Source organism: Rhineura floridana, chromosome 1 (genome assembly GCF_030035675.1).
Source record: "Rhineura floridana isolate rRhiFlo1 chromosome 1, rRhiFlo1.hap2, whole genome shotgun sequence".
In the NCBI taxonomy this organism is placed as follows: Eukaryota; Metazoa; Chordata; class Lepidosauria; order Squamata; family Rhineuridae; genus Rhineura; species Rhineura floridana.
In genome coordinates, this window is record NC_084480.1 from 7,705,001 (window position 1) to 7,718,492 (window position 13,492).

At 42.3% G+C, this 13,492-nt stretch overlaps 1 long non-coding RNA gene and 1 pseudogene across 2 annotated transcripts in view; one reads left to right on the forward strand and one right to left on the reverse strand.

Moving 5' to 3' along the window:
• The window catches only part of LOC133375614 (uncharacterized), a 21,073-nt gene extending 16,037 nt beyond the window's left edge, over nt 1–5,036 (reverse strand). For both annotated transcript variants that reach the window (XR_009760264.1, XR_009760262.1), the window contains exon 1: nt 4,885–5,036. This is a non-coding gene — a long non-coding RNA (uncharacterized LOC133375614). The remainder of the gene's footprint in view (nt 1–4,884) is intronic.
• Nucleotides 5,037–12,264: 7,228 nt separating this feature from the next.
• Nucleotides 12,265–12,688, forward strand: LOC133375615 (ADP-ribose glycohydrolase OARD1-like; annotated as a pseudogene).
• The last annotated feature ends 804 nt before the right edge of the window (nt 12,689–13,492 follow it).

A 13,492-nucleotide genomic window follows, 5' to 3' on the forward strand; every position in this document is an offset into this window, starting at 1 on the left:
AATCCCACCCCATATATACGGTCTGCCTTGTAACCGTCTCAAGACGTCACTCTAAGAGTTGGAAATGACTTGCACTATAAGTGTGGGGACATCTTTACCTTTACCTTTTTTTGCTGTGGAACAAGTTGCACCATCTCCACACACCTGCCACATTGCCAGAACTGAGTCAAACAGCAGTGACAGAGAATAAAGTTTCAGGGCAACTTGACAAATTTCAAATTAAGGTGTCACTGAGACCAAACTACATTCATTGGAGAGTCCTTAAAGAATTAAAATGTGAAAACGTTTATCTTTTCAAGAAAAACAAAGCAAAGCACTAATTGTCATTAAAACTGGATTCGTTACATAGGAAGCTACCATTGGTCCTTCCAACTCAGTATTGTCAATACTGACTGGTAGTGGCTCTCCAAAGGTTCAGACAGAAGACTCTGCCAGACCTACCAGAAGTTGCTGGAGATTGAACCTAGCTCCTTCTGCATGCAAGGCAGGTGCTCTACCACTGAACTACAGCCTTTCCTCTTTACCAGAGGAATGAAGGGACCTAATATAAAAAGGGTTGGAGAAAAAGCTCAGCAAAAAAAAAAAATCCAGTATGGAGACACCTTATCCTCAATGTCCCACCAATGCATGGATTGGATTCCATTTGGGAATCTACACATTGCCGGATGACCTTGTTGCCTTGATGGTCTCATACAAGGCAGTCTGGGGAGTGACGGGGGAGTTACAGGTGCCAACAAGCAGCTAACTAGTCCGTGGGGCTCCTGGCACCACACAGAAAAGGGCGACCAGAATGATCAAGGGGGTGGAGTGACTCCCCTAAGAGGAAAGGTTGCAGCATTTGTGGCTTTTTAGCTTAGAGAAGAGGCCAGTCAGAGGTGACATGATAGAAATGTGCAAAATAATGCATGGCATGGAGAAGGTGGACAGAGAAAAGCTTTCCTCCCTCTCTAACGCTAGAAGTTGTGGACATATGAAGGTTGAATGTCGGAAGATTCACAACAAACAAAAGAAAGGGCTTCTTCACACAGCACATGATTAAACTCTGAAATTTGTTCCCACAGGAGATAGTGATGGCCATCAAGTTGGATGGCTTTAAAAGAAGACAAATTAATGGAAGGTAATGGTATCAAAGGCTGCTAGCCACGATGGCTATGCTCTGCCTCCATGGTCGGAGGCAGTATGCTTCCGAATATTGGTTGCTGGATACCTAAGGAGGGAAGAAGGTCGTTGTGCCCAAGTCCTCCTTGGAGGATTCCTGGAGGCATCTGGCTGGCTGCTGTGAGAACAGGGTGCTAGACTAGAAGGACCATTGGCCTGATCCAGTAGGTTCTTCTTATGTTCTTATGCAGATTGAAACAATTAAACCTAGAAGCAATTCCCCATGGAAGCAATGCAACTTGATGAACTGTTATTGCTCAGAGGGAATTGTACAGAAAACAATGGATTATATTCAGTGAAGTCCTACTCAGAATAAACATTAATGGACCTAAATTAGTTATGGGTCTACCCTTAGTAGGAGTAACATTTAATGCCACCCTATGTGTGGGTTGGCAAGACAAGAGTGGTTAACAACCTCAAAAGTAGTGGGTTTAAAAAAAAAGATTTTGAGACTTTTTCCAAAACGATTTATGCATATTCCTCCTAAAATATCCACAACATAACCAAGATGGAATGGGCATTCCCATGCAGAATGAGAGCCCTTCGAAATTTGGTCTTGGGTCCATCCTGAAGCATGGCACCTTTTTTGAAAAAGGAAGGGATCCAGGGGAGGCTTTTAGTTCAGAACAAAAGTGACTGAGGGACCGTGATAGTGCTCCATGGTATGGGAAAAGTGCATAGAGATATTTTTCTTTCTCCTTTTTTCTTGATACTGACTGGCAGGGGATTCAGGACAGACAAAAGAACATGCTTCTTAACAGAACAGCATAGTTAACATGTGGAATTTCCTGCCTTAAGATGTTGTGATGGCTGTTGTTGTTATGTGCCTTCAAGTCGATTACGACTTATGGTGACCCTATGAATCAGTGACCTCCAAGAGCATCTGTCATGAACCACCCTGTTCAGATCTTGTAAGTTCAGGTCTGTGGCTTCCTTTATGGAATCAATCCATCTCTTGTTTGGCCTTCCTCTTTTCCTACTCCCTTCTGTTTTTCCCAGCGTTATTGTCTTTTCCAGTGAATCATGTCTTCTCATTATGTGCCCAAAGTATGATAACCTCAGTTTCATCATTTTAGCTGTGATGACTTCTAGCCAATATTACATAAATGGATTAGACAGGGATGGGGACCCTGTAGCCCTCCAGATGCTATTAGACACCAACTCCTTTTATCTTGGATCACTAGGCATGCTGGCTGGGGCGGATGGGACACAACAACGTCTAAAGGCCCATGACTACAGTGGTTACAGTGGCTATGAATAAAGGAACAGGGAGGGGCATTTACTCCAGATTTCTGCATGTGTAATGTAAATGGTCTTTGGCACTTATGGGCTGGGGAACCTGTGGCCCTGCAGATGTTGGGCTCAAACTCCCATCTGCCTCTCCTGGCTGGGGCAGATGGGAGTTTGAGCTGAACAACATCTGGTGGGCCAACGGTTTCCTGTATCTGGATCAGACATATTCCTGGACGATAACCTTATCAATGGCTAATAGCCATGACAGCTATGTGGAACTATGTTCAGAGGCAGTATTATTATTATTATTATTATTATTATTAAATTTGTTAGTCGCCCATCTGGCTGGTTGTCCAGTCACTCTGGGCGACGTACAAGATAAAATAGTATATAAACAGTTAAAATTTAAAAAAACAGTAGGAGAGTAAATAACAGTTTCGGGGGATGAGACAATACTGGGGAAGGGCTATTGCCTTCTTGCCTGGCCCGTGGGCTTCCTGAAGGCATGGGATTTATGACTGCGGTAAGTAACATCATGGAGTGGATGGACCATTGCTTTGTCCCAGTGGGGATTTGGTTAGGTTCTTCACTGTAGAGGGCATCTCGCCGATTCTCACTGCTCCCCCCCAGAACATTGAGCAGCAAATGCCGATGAAAGGCACATTGAGGGAGTGCAAAGAAAGCAACCTGCTTCATATCTACGCATGGCAAATCAATTTAATGTCCTCCATTATGTCTTGAAAAGGGGAACTTCCATGCGAACAATAAACTTTCATCTGGTTGACAACATTTTTTTAAAAAAAATGCACCGAAAGCAGGTTTCGCGTGCGTGACATACTTTATGACACTTATTAAAAAGACATACTTGTAAGTCAATTAACCTGCCCAATGGTACTTTTTAACTTGTTTTCTAATAGGAAAGGCAGCAAAAGGGCAAAGGGTTTCATTTTGGGTGTTCTCTGTCGATTCTTTCATCCCTTTCAAGTGAAGGGCATTGTTCATGTTGCCAGGCCCTCGCTAATCACTTTGATATGAAATATAGGCTGCCCATTCCCCCCACCAGAGCAAATGGCTGCATATCGTCGCAAACTTTATAGTTGCTGCCATTTGCTATGATAATTCATTAATTATAGTAATGATGACACCACAAGATGAGGCCGTTAACATGATACATTTAGCTGGCTTTCCCAGAGTCTGTCTTCCTTTCTTATCCATTGGAGTTAAGGTCACATGAGCTTCTCCTCCCCACCATAGAATCGCAGAATTGCAAAGGACAAAAATGTCCTCAGGTTGAGCTTCTTCCCAATAAGGCTGCAAAGCCCTCCCAAGAGCACCCTCCCTTCTCAGATTTCCCCTTACAAATCAACCTCTCTATACATTAATGTGTGGGAGAAAGGGGGAAGCTTGCTTATGAAGGTGAGGAATAAGATGCCTGGAAGCATTTCTGTCAATTGGCATAATAATTCCCTAGAAGCATTTCTGTCAGTGGAGGAAATCATTCCCCCATGCCCAGTGTCAACAAGGCCAGAGGAGGAAAAGGAAATAAGATCAGGGTTTTTTTTAAAATCCCTTCTCCCCTCCTGAGTTCTTGAAAACAGAAATGCCCACAAATCTCTTCTGTGGATCAGATTTCTCTCTTTGATCCTCTATTCCAGTTCTGGACGCCACTCTTTAAGAAGGATGCAGGCAAACTGGAATGGTAAGAGGAGGGCAACGAGAATGATCAGGAGACTGGAAACAATGCCCTGTGAGGAGAGACTGAAAGAACTGGGCATGTTTAGCCTGGAGAAGAGACACCTGGTTGGCCACTGTGAGAACAGGATGCTGGACTAGATGGGCCACTGGCCTGATCCAGCAGGCTCTTCTTATGTTCTTATGACTGAGGGGAGATACGAGAGCACTCTTCAAGTAAATGAAAGGTTGTCACACAGAGGGGGATCGGGATCTCTTCTCAATCATCCCAGAGTGCAGGACACAGAATAATGGGCTCAAGTTTCAGGAAGCCAGATTTCAGCTGAACATCAGGAAAAACCTCCTAACTGTTACAGCAGTACAACAATGGAACCAATTACCTAGGGAGGTGGTGGGCTCTCCAACACTGGATGCATTCAAAGGGCAGCTGGACAGCCACCTGTCAGGGATTCTTTATGTTGGATTCCTGTATCTAGCATGGGGCTGGGCTCGATGGCTTTATAGGACCCTTCCAACTCTACTATTCTGTGATTTTATGATTCCTGCAGAGGTTAAGAATACCTAATATCCAACCCTTTACCAAATAATGATTTGTCAATTGTACAGGTGTTATTATCCCATCACCAGTGGTGGCTGGTGTCCACTAGACTTGGTGGGTCTGTTATGGGGTCATGGCCAATGAAATCATGGCCAAATGCTGTTTCCCCCTCCCCCCCATCTTCCTCCCTTGCAAACATACTGTGGATATTTAAGCATTGCAGTTTTACAAATAGCACCTAACAAAACTGTAAACTGTCTTACTTTGGTTCAGAAGGGGTCCCTGCTGTCACAGTAGCTTCTCAGATGGGAGAAACATTGTGTGGCCTCCACCTGTTCTGTTTCTTTTCCTATCCTCCTTTGCAAAGAAACAGTGGACACTTATCGGCTGCAGTTTTAATAATACTGAGCACCTAACAGAGTTTTAGTCCTATGCTTGTTATCATGGGGGGGGGGGATAGTTAAAGCGTACTTCCTCAGTAGTGAACAGAAACCTTGATCTTTGTTCATTCAATAATGCTCTGCCAATCCTGTTTAAAAACACACACACACAGAGAATGAGTTGCTGGAAACTCACATTTAGAAGATGCTACAAAAAGCTTTAGCCCTATGCTTGCTCTCATGAGTAAGAACACAGTGGAGATTTACTTCCTTCTGAATAAGATGAAGAGGATTGTGTTAGTAACCAGTGGTGCTTGGAAATATCACTTTTAAAAAAGAACAAAGTACCTCAGTTCAAGTTCACCCAAATAAACTTTTAATTCACAATAATTTCGGCCAGCCACACACAAGGCACAAGAGTGCTGCTCTCCCCCAGTGCCAGCCCTAAACCATGCAAAGAACTTGAGTGAAGAGTAAAAAAAAGAAAAAAGAAATTCACATTTGGGCATCTTGAGATTATATTTTTAACTTAAACTATATTTAAAATGAGTTTCTGCAATTGCAGAAATGTAATGGTCATAGGACCTGGAAGACCAAGGTTCAATTTCACATCCACTTAAATGAACATAGTGGGGCTTACTTCTAAGTAAAATGAATGGGATTATGTTAGTTACTACAGCTAAATCATACCTCCTCCTCGGTAAATTAACCATTATATTTGTGAGACTACGTGTCACAGCAAATATTGTATTCAGGAATACTATGTTTTATTTAAGCTATGCCTGGCTTATTCCCTGGTATATAGGGAAAACCTCCCTGACCTGGAGCAGTGTATTCAAGTATGATGGGTAATAATCATTGGCTAAAGATTTCTAGAGTTTCTTTTTTTGGGGAAAAATGCAACCAATCCTGTAAACTGTAAGCTCCTATTGCTCAGAGAAAAAGACATGGCAGGTGGGAAAAGCAAGAAGCCAAAATGTGAGAAAAAGGAGCCTTTCACACCATGTGATCACTTCTGAATACTGTAGCAGGAAGTTGGACAAGTTCCTCCAGGATTCGACTGGTGTGGGGACCCAGAGATATTAGCACAAGGTGTCTAAGTTTCTTGGTTTTTTACAAAAGCAGGGACTTGTTCAACTCAGAATTCCTTCTCCTTTTGATGGACCACATCTACGCAGGTCCCACCTCCTTACACAAAGTGGAATTGGCGATGGAAGTGTGCAAGAACGCCACATCTGCCCTGCTAAGTGGATTGCCAGGACGTCTGTGTTTTCATGTACTCTTCCACACCCCCATGCCCCATCATGACAGACTGTCCCGAGCTCAGAAAGAAAATAAGCATCTGATTCTCTTGAAAGTAGTGCTAAGGATTTTTAACTTAAAATAACTATAATGAGTTCTTGCTTTTATCGCTAATGAAAGTTAATTATCTTGCATATGTTCATATCAAATATTCATATACTGTAAATAAATAAAAATAAATGTTAAAGGTCCTGTCCAGCTCAGTCCATTCTTGGAGCAGTTTGCTACCACAAATCTTCTGACCCTCCCACCCTGACAATAAAAAAGGTCCAGTCCAGGTCCAGCCTATGAAGAAAAAATATTCTCCCCACACGCAAACACACTGATGACGCCAGCCAAACATTTTAAGAGGCCATTTGTCACAAAGAATCTCCTTTCCTGTCTCTCCCCCCTACAATAAATAGGGCCCAGTCCAGTCTATGAAGAAACCAGATTACACACACACCACTTATGATGCTAGCCAAACATTTTGGGGACAAAAGAATCTCCTCTTCCCCCTACCCCAACAATAATAAATAGGGCCCAGTCTGACCTATGGAGGAACCAACTTCCTCCTCCTCCCCCATGCCAGCTAAACATACTTTGGGGGTCATTCACTCCTCCTCCTCTCAATGAAATGTCTTATTATACAGCCACAAGAATGGCTGTATACTATAGCCAGCATGGATATTTCACATTTCACAATGTTAAATTGAATATACCCCCATGCCATTCTGCTGCTTCCCGTAAACTCATTTCAAAATGAAATGTTGCAAAACTTACATTCCTGAACTCAGAAACGCTTGTTTAACAATCCAAGTTTCCATGGCAATACACAAAACACTCAGAGAGAATCAAGAGTTCAAAGTGTAAAACAAGAGGGGGGGGGAATCCAGACCCCTATTGGACTTTTTTCTGTCAGTGGTCTCATAATTTATTGAAATGAATTAAAAATCAGCCATGTTCACAGAGTACCTGTAATCTTATTACTGACCTTGCCCCATACTCTGACCTACTGTTTAAAAGTTTTTAAAAATGCTTGGTTGATTTTTAATTAATTTAAGAAATTTAACATTGGAGTCAATGATAAGCATGGACATGGCTCAGTAAGAAACTCCCCTCCTCCTCCTCCCTCCTGTCCCCTCCCTCTTGCCCCTTCCCTCCACCTCCCTTTACCTCTCCCGCCCTTCTCCTCTTCCAATCACCTCTCCCCTTCTCCTTCTCCCCCATGGTAACATTTACCTATCTTAAGCATGATTGCACAGGAATAAACACCATTGAACTCAATAAGCATGCAAATGATCAGACCTGCCTTTCCCCTCCCCCTCTCTCCTCTCCTTCCCCTTCTCTTCTTCCCCTCTCCTCCCCTCCTCTCCTTCCCTTCTTCTCCCCTCCCTCTTCCTCATCCCCTGCCCACTCCAGCCCTCCCTCTGTCCCTCTCTCTTCTCCTCCTCCCCCATGGTCAGTTTCACCTCTCCTAAGCATGATTGCACAGGAATAAATCCCACTGAACTCAATAAGCATTGAAATGATCAATCCATTCTCAGCAAACTTGCACAGGATCCCATTTCTTACCTCCCGAATTAAAAAGCAGAGAAATTCACTAATAGGCAAAAAAACACACAAAACAACCTTGCAGTTTAAGAAAGTACCTATAGCCTAGAGATATTTCTATCAAACTTTAAAAAGCAGGGAAATTGGGCAGCTATAGTGAATGCACCAGGGGAACAGGAGACCTGACTTCTCTGAGATTTTGTACTGCCCGACACATTTGTAAAAATGCAAACACAATTTGGGTTGGATTTTCACAGTACAGTCCACTTCCTGTGTAGCTTGGAAGAATTTGGTAACATGTGCCTCTGAGCACATGTTGAGTTCAATGGGACTTACTCCCAGGTAAGTGTGTACTGGATTTCAGCCTAAGTTATAATCAACACATTAGTCTGGAAGGTGTGGATCAAGTCAGTTCCTATTAGAATTAACAAATTCCTGAAGCTCCCCGGTCATTCCCCATTGAAACCAACACTGATCACTTTACATTATGCCCCAGTAAAAAATCTATCCTCTGGTTGTCAAAAAGGTGTCATGCCATTCATTCCCCATTTAAATAGCATTGCTATTTCACTTTGTACAATACTGATAATCAGTTCTCCCTTCATAGACATACACACTAACTATAGTTTGCCATATCAGGGTATTGTTCATTCGTCTCCCACAGATGCAACAGTAAGTTTTGCAAACCAGTTGCAAATAAGCAACTTTTGCATTAGGAGTCAGGAAACACACAGATACATATTTATAGCATCCCTTTGGGGGAAAAGAAGTCACTCAGTGATGCTCTTAGGTCCCACTGCTGTCTCTAAAGAGAAGCCTCACTTAAAGCAAATCTGAATAATTCTTGATTTCTCCAGGTCAAGCAATAAAAGAAGAGAAGGCTATAAAGCCAAGAAGAGCTACAGGAAGACGTTAATAGGAGAAAAAATGATCTCTGAAGAACACCTGCCAAAAAGACAATGAACTTAAGTGTTAACAGTGAAATAAGATGGATGTCAGTGCTAGGGAAAATTCACATCACAGCCAAGAAGCATGCATGGGATGAGGAGAGCAAACAAAGAGTGTGACCCACTTCTTTCTAGGCTAACTCATAGATGGCCTTCATAAAGGTCTTGTTTCATGAGTTGTTGCAGTGAGTGCTAAAATATAAATGTTATATACATACATTGAACCAAGGAAAATGGGATTCTACAATCTGTCTGAAGTATGCATGATTTCTCTGACATAATTCATTTGTATTCAACTAAGTCATGCTCAGTGAAGACCCACTGATATTAATGAACCTAAGTCAGTCATGTCTGTTAACTTCAATGGGCTTACTCTAAGTAGGACTAGCATTAAATACCACCCTATATAATGAATTCTGAAATGTTTCATAGAATCATAGAATAGTAGAGTTGGAAAGAGCCCATAAGGCCATTGAGTCCAATCCCCTGTTCAATGCAGGAATCCAACTTAAAACATACCGGACAGGTGGTTTTCCAGCTGCCTCGCTCTATCCTCTATCAGTAGAACCAGGGTTAAAAACTTGAAATGGTAGAAGAAGGGCTAGGATCTTGAATTGGTAGAACCAGAGTGAGAATCTTGCATTGCTAGAGTTCGAATCTTCCATTGTCTCAAGTTGTCACTGGCCCGACGCATAGGGCAGGGCACACCCTCAACTTGGTTTTTGCTCCAGATGGAGGAAGGGGTGGTCTGGAGATAGGGGGGTAGATGTCACCCCATTGTCATGGTCAGAACATTTCATGGTGATGTTTAGACTTATGGCTCCGATCTGGACCAGTGCCTGGATTCGGTGGTGGGCTTGATGAGGGCCAATAAACTGAGTCTGAATCCTAGCAAGACGGAGGCACTGTGGGTTGGTGGTTCCCAAGTTTGGATAATTGGTCAGTTGCCTGCTTTGGATGGGGTTGTACTTCCTCTGAAAGAGTAGGTCCGTAGTCTGGGGGTGCTCCTGGATCCATGTTTGTTGCTAGAGGCCCAGGTGACCTCCGTGGCTAGGAGTGGCTTTTACCAGCTTCAGCTGGTAAGACAGCTGCTGCCCTTTCTGGACCAGGATAGCCTGACCACTGTTGTCCACACACTGGTAACTTCCAGGCTGGATTACTGTAATGCGCTCTATGTGGGGCTGCCCTTGAGGTTGGTCCGGAAGTTGCAGCTGGTGCAAACTGCAGTGGCAGGACTACTCACTGGGGCAGGGTATTGCCAACATGTCACCCTGCTGCTGAAAGAATTGCACTGGCTGCCCATTTGCTACCGGGCCAAGTTCAAGGTTCTAGTTTTGGTGTACAAAGCCCTATACAGCTCGGGACTAGGATACCTGAAAGACCATCTTATCCCTTATATACCCAGTTGATCACTGCACTCTTCAGGTGAGGGTCTCCTGCAGATACCATCTTATCAGGAGGTTCATTATGCACAATATAGGAAACGGACCTTTAGCGCGGTGGCACCTACCCTGTGGAACTCCGTACCCTTGAATAATAGACAGGCCCCATCTCTGTTATCTGTTCGGTACCTATTGAAGACCTTCCTCTTTCAACAAGCCTTTTAAATTGAGACCCATCCTAGTCTGTGTCTGTGTTGGAATTGCTGTTTAATATGTTCTTAAACCTTCTTTCTAAAAATGTTTTTAATCTTCAACGATGCTTTGAAAGCTTTTTTAAGAAATGTTTTTAGAGATGTTTTGTTTGAATGTGTTTTAAAGTTTGTTTTTATGAAGTTTTAAAGTTTTTAGTGCTTTTATTTATTTGTTTGTTTCTTTGTTTATTACTTGATTCATATCCCGCCTTTCCTCCCAGCAGGAGCCCAGGGCGGCAAACAGAAGTGCTAAAAACACTTTAAAACATCACAAAAACAGACTTTAAAATAGGTTAAAACAAAACGTTAAACACATTTTTTAAAAAAAAAATCTTTAAAACATATTTAAAGAAGGGTTAAAAAAACATATTTAAAAAACATATTAACAAGCAATTCTAACACAGACGCTATCCCCTACTGGGATAGGTCTCAACTTAAAAGGCTTTTGTTTGCTTTTGTTTGCCGCCCTGGGCTCCTGCCGGGAGGAAGGGCAAGATATATATAAATAAATAAATAAATAAATAAATAGAACCTTGAATCAGTAAAAACAGGGCTACTGTACTCTTCAAGTTTGTCTCGGTATTTCTCCAAATGTTTCACCCTGTGGAGCAACCTTCAAACTAGCTTCAGATTTCAGCCAGGGATGTGCATACTTCCCTAGTTCCTAAGAAATTTTGCCTGTCAGATTAATCTTCCCCCTCCTTTACATTTTGTTTTCTTTTCCCCCTACAAGGCGAGATTTCCACGTTTGCAATGGATTTTGCTTTTGGTGAAACTGCAGTGATGTTTCTAATTTGCGCTGACACTCTACCTAGCATTGGCTGCGGCAACATGGAGAGAGAATGCAAGCTGGGGGACAGCCTATCGGAGTGGACAACTGTTGTGTTTGGGGGGGAAGATTCCTCTAGAGGCTTTCAGTCTTCAGAGTCTGCTCTTCAGGTCCCTGAGTGTCCATGTAAAAGGAATGATGCTTGAAAGATCCCTTGCAAGGGAGGCAGGGTCCAGAGTCTTCTGCTGTTGGGCCCTTTCAAGAGATAAAAACAGACCGCTCAGTAAGGAAGGACGTGATGACTGAGTCTGTAGACTACGGTAAAGAAAAGGAACTCTGGCGGGAAGAGAAAAGGCCCTTTTAAAATGCATACAAAGCAACCCCTTTAAAAGGCCTCCAAGCTCAAATGCTCCCCAGAGAGCTAAGCAGTTTTCAATAACTGTTTTTATCTTCCAGTTTTTCACTTTATCTCACTTTCTCCAGAGGTAGGAGTTGACCCCAAGAGGAAAGTGGAATGTGATTTATTGCACTACATTTAAAGAAACAAAGTCTGTTTTTCAAAGCAATGTTGTCAGGCTGCAGGAACGTTACCTATTCTTCTTCTTCTTCCTCTGCCACCACCACAGAAGGTTGTTTTGTATGACCGAACTGCAAAAGCACAGCGGAAGCAATGGAAAGCATCCTAATTCAGAACAGCAAAGGTGTTGCGGCATTTTATTGTTCAGGTATCTAGGAATGTAGGAAGTTGCTTTATATTAAGTGAGGGCATTGGTCCATGTAGCTCAATATTGCCTACACTGATTGGCAACTGCTCTTCAGGGTTTCAGGCAGGGGTCTCTCTCCCAGTCATAAGAACATAAGAACATAAGAAGAGCCTGCCGGGAGGGAAGACCCGTTTTCAAGATTTTTCAGTGTTTCCCGTGCCTCAATACGCATTTCTTGGTTTGGGGTTGCAACTGTCTATCCCAATTTGTTTCTTTTTTTCAATATGAATACTGCATTCGTTTCCAGTTCTTATATCTGAAGAAATCCTGAAAAGTCCTCCATACTATCATGGCTAGCGCCCAGTCGGCAAAGAAGAAAGAATCAGGTACATACAGGGAGACCTTTTTACATGTCCTGGAACAGACTCCTTGGCTCACTGTATCAGTGAGGATTGTCATATGAGTGCTGGCATAGCTGCCATTTTTAAGGAGAAGTTTGGTGGTGTTCAGGAGCTCTTGAACCAGAAAAAGAAGACTGGGGATGTGGCTGTTCTGAAGAGAGAGAATCGATATGTGTACTATCTGATTACAACGAACAAATACTTTCATAAGCCTACCTATGACAATCTACGGAAGAGCTTGAGCGATGAAAATCCATTGCCTTAATAATGCTGTAACTTGTATTTCTATGCTGAAGATTGGGTGTGGACTTGACCACCTGAATTGGAGTAAAGTTTCAACAATGCTTGATGAAGTATTTGAGGATACAGATATTAGCATTACAGTTTATACCCTTTAATTTATTATCCTTTTGTATTCTGTGTTTGTAACTGATTTGTGAAAAGATGGTGATGTGATTTTGTTCTATTTCCCTTTCTCTTTCAGACATTTCTCACCATTACTAATATCCAATCATAGACAGTGTTTTGTAGAAATTTATAGTTAAAGCTTTTAATTTTTATTCTCTAATTTTTAGGATTTTGATTATGTCTATATGGAATGTACTTGTGTTTGGTTGTAAGTCGCCCATAGTGGCAGATTAACCTCTGCCAGATGGGCATCTAACAAATCTCATAAATAAATAAATAAATAATCTAGTCCAGCATCCTGTTCTCCCAGTGGCCAACCAGGTGCCTGGGGGAAGCCCGCAAGCAGGACCTGAGTGCAAGAACACTCTCCCCTCCTGAGGCTTCCGGCAACTGGTTTTCAGAAGCATGCTGCCTCTCACTAGGGTGGCAGAGCACAGCCATCCTGGCTAGTAGCCATTCATAGCCCTGTCCTCCATGAATTTGTCAGATCTTCTTTTAAAGCCATCCAAGCTGGTGGCCATTACTGCATCTTGTGGGAGCAAATTCCATAGTTTAACTATGCGCTGAGTAAAGAAGTACTTCCTTTTGTCTGTCCTGAATCTTCCAACATTCAGCTTCTTTGAATGTCCGCGAGTTCTAGTATTATGAGAGAGGGAGAAGAACTTTTCTCTATCCACTTTCTCTTTTTTTTTTTTTTTAATAATTTTTATTCAAATTTTTCCAAAAACAAACAAAACAAAGTCAAAAAGACATAACAATACAACAACAAAAAATAAAAATAAAATAGTTGACTT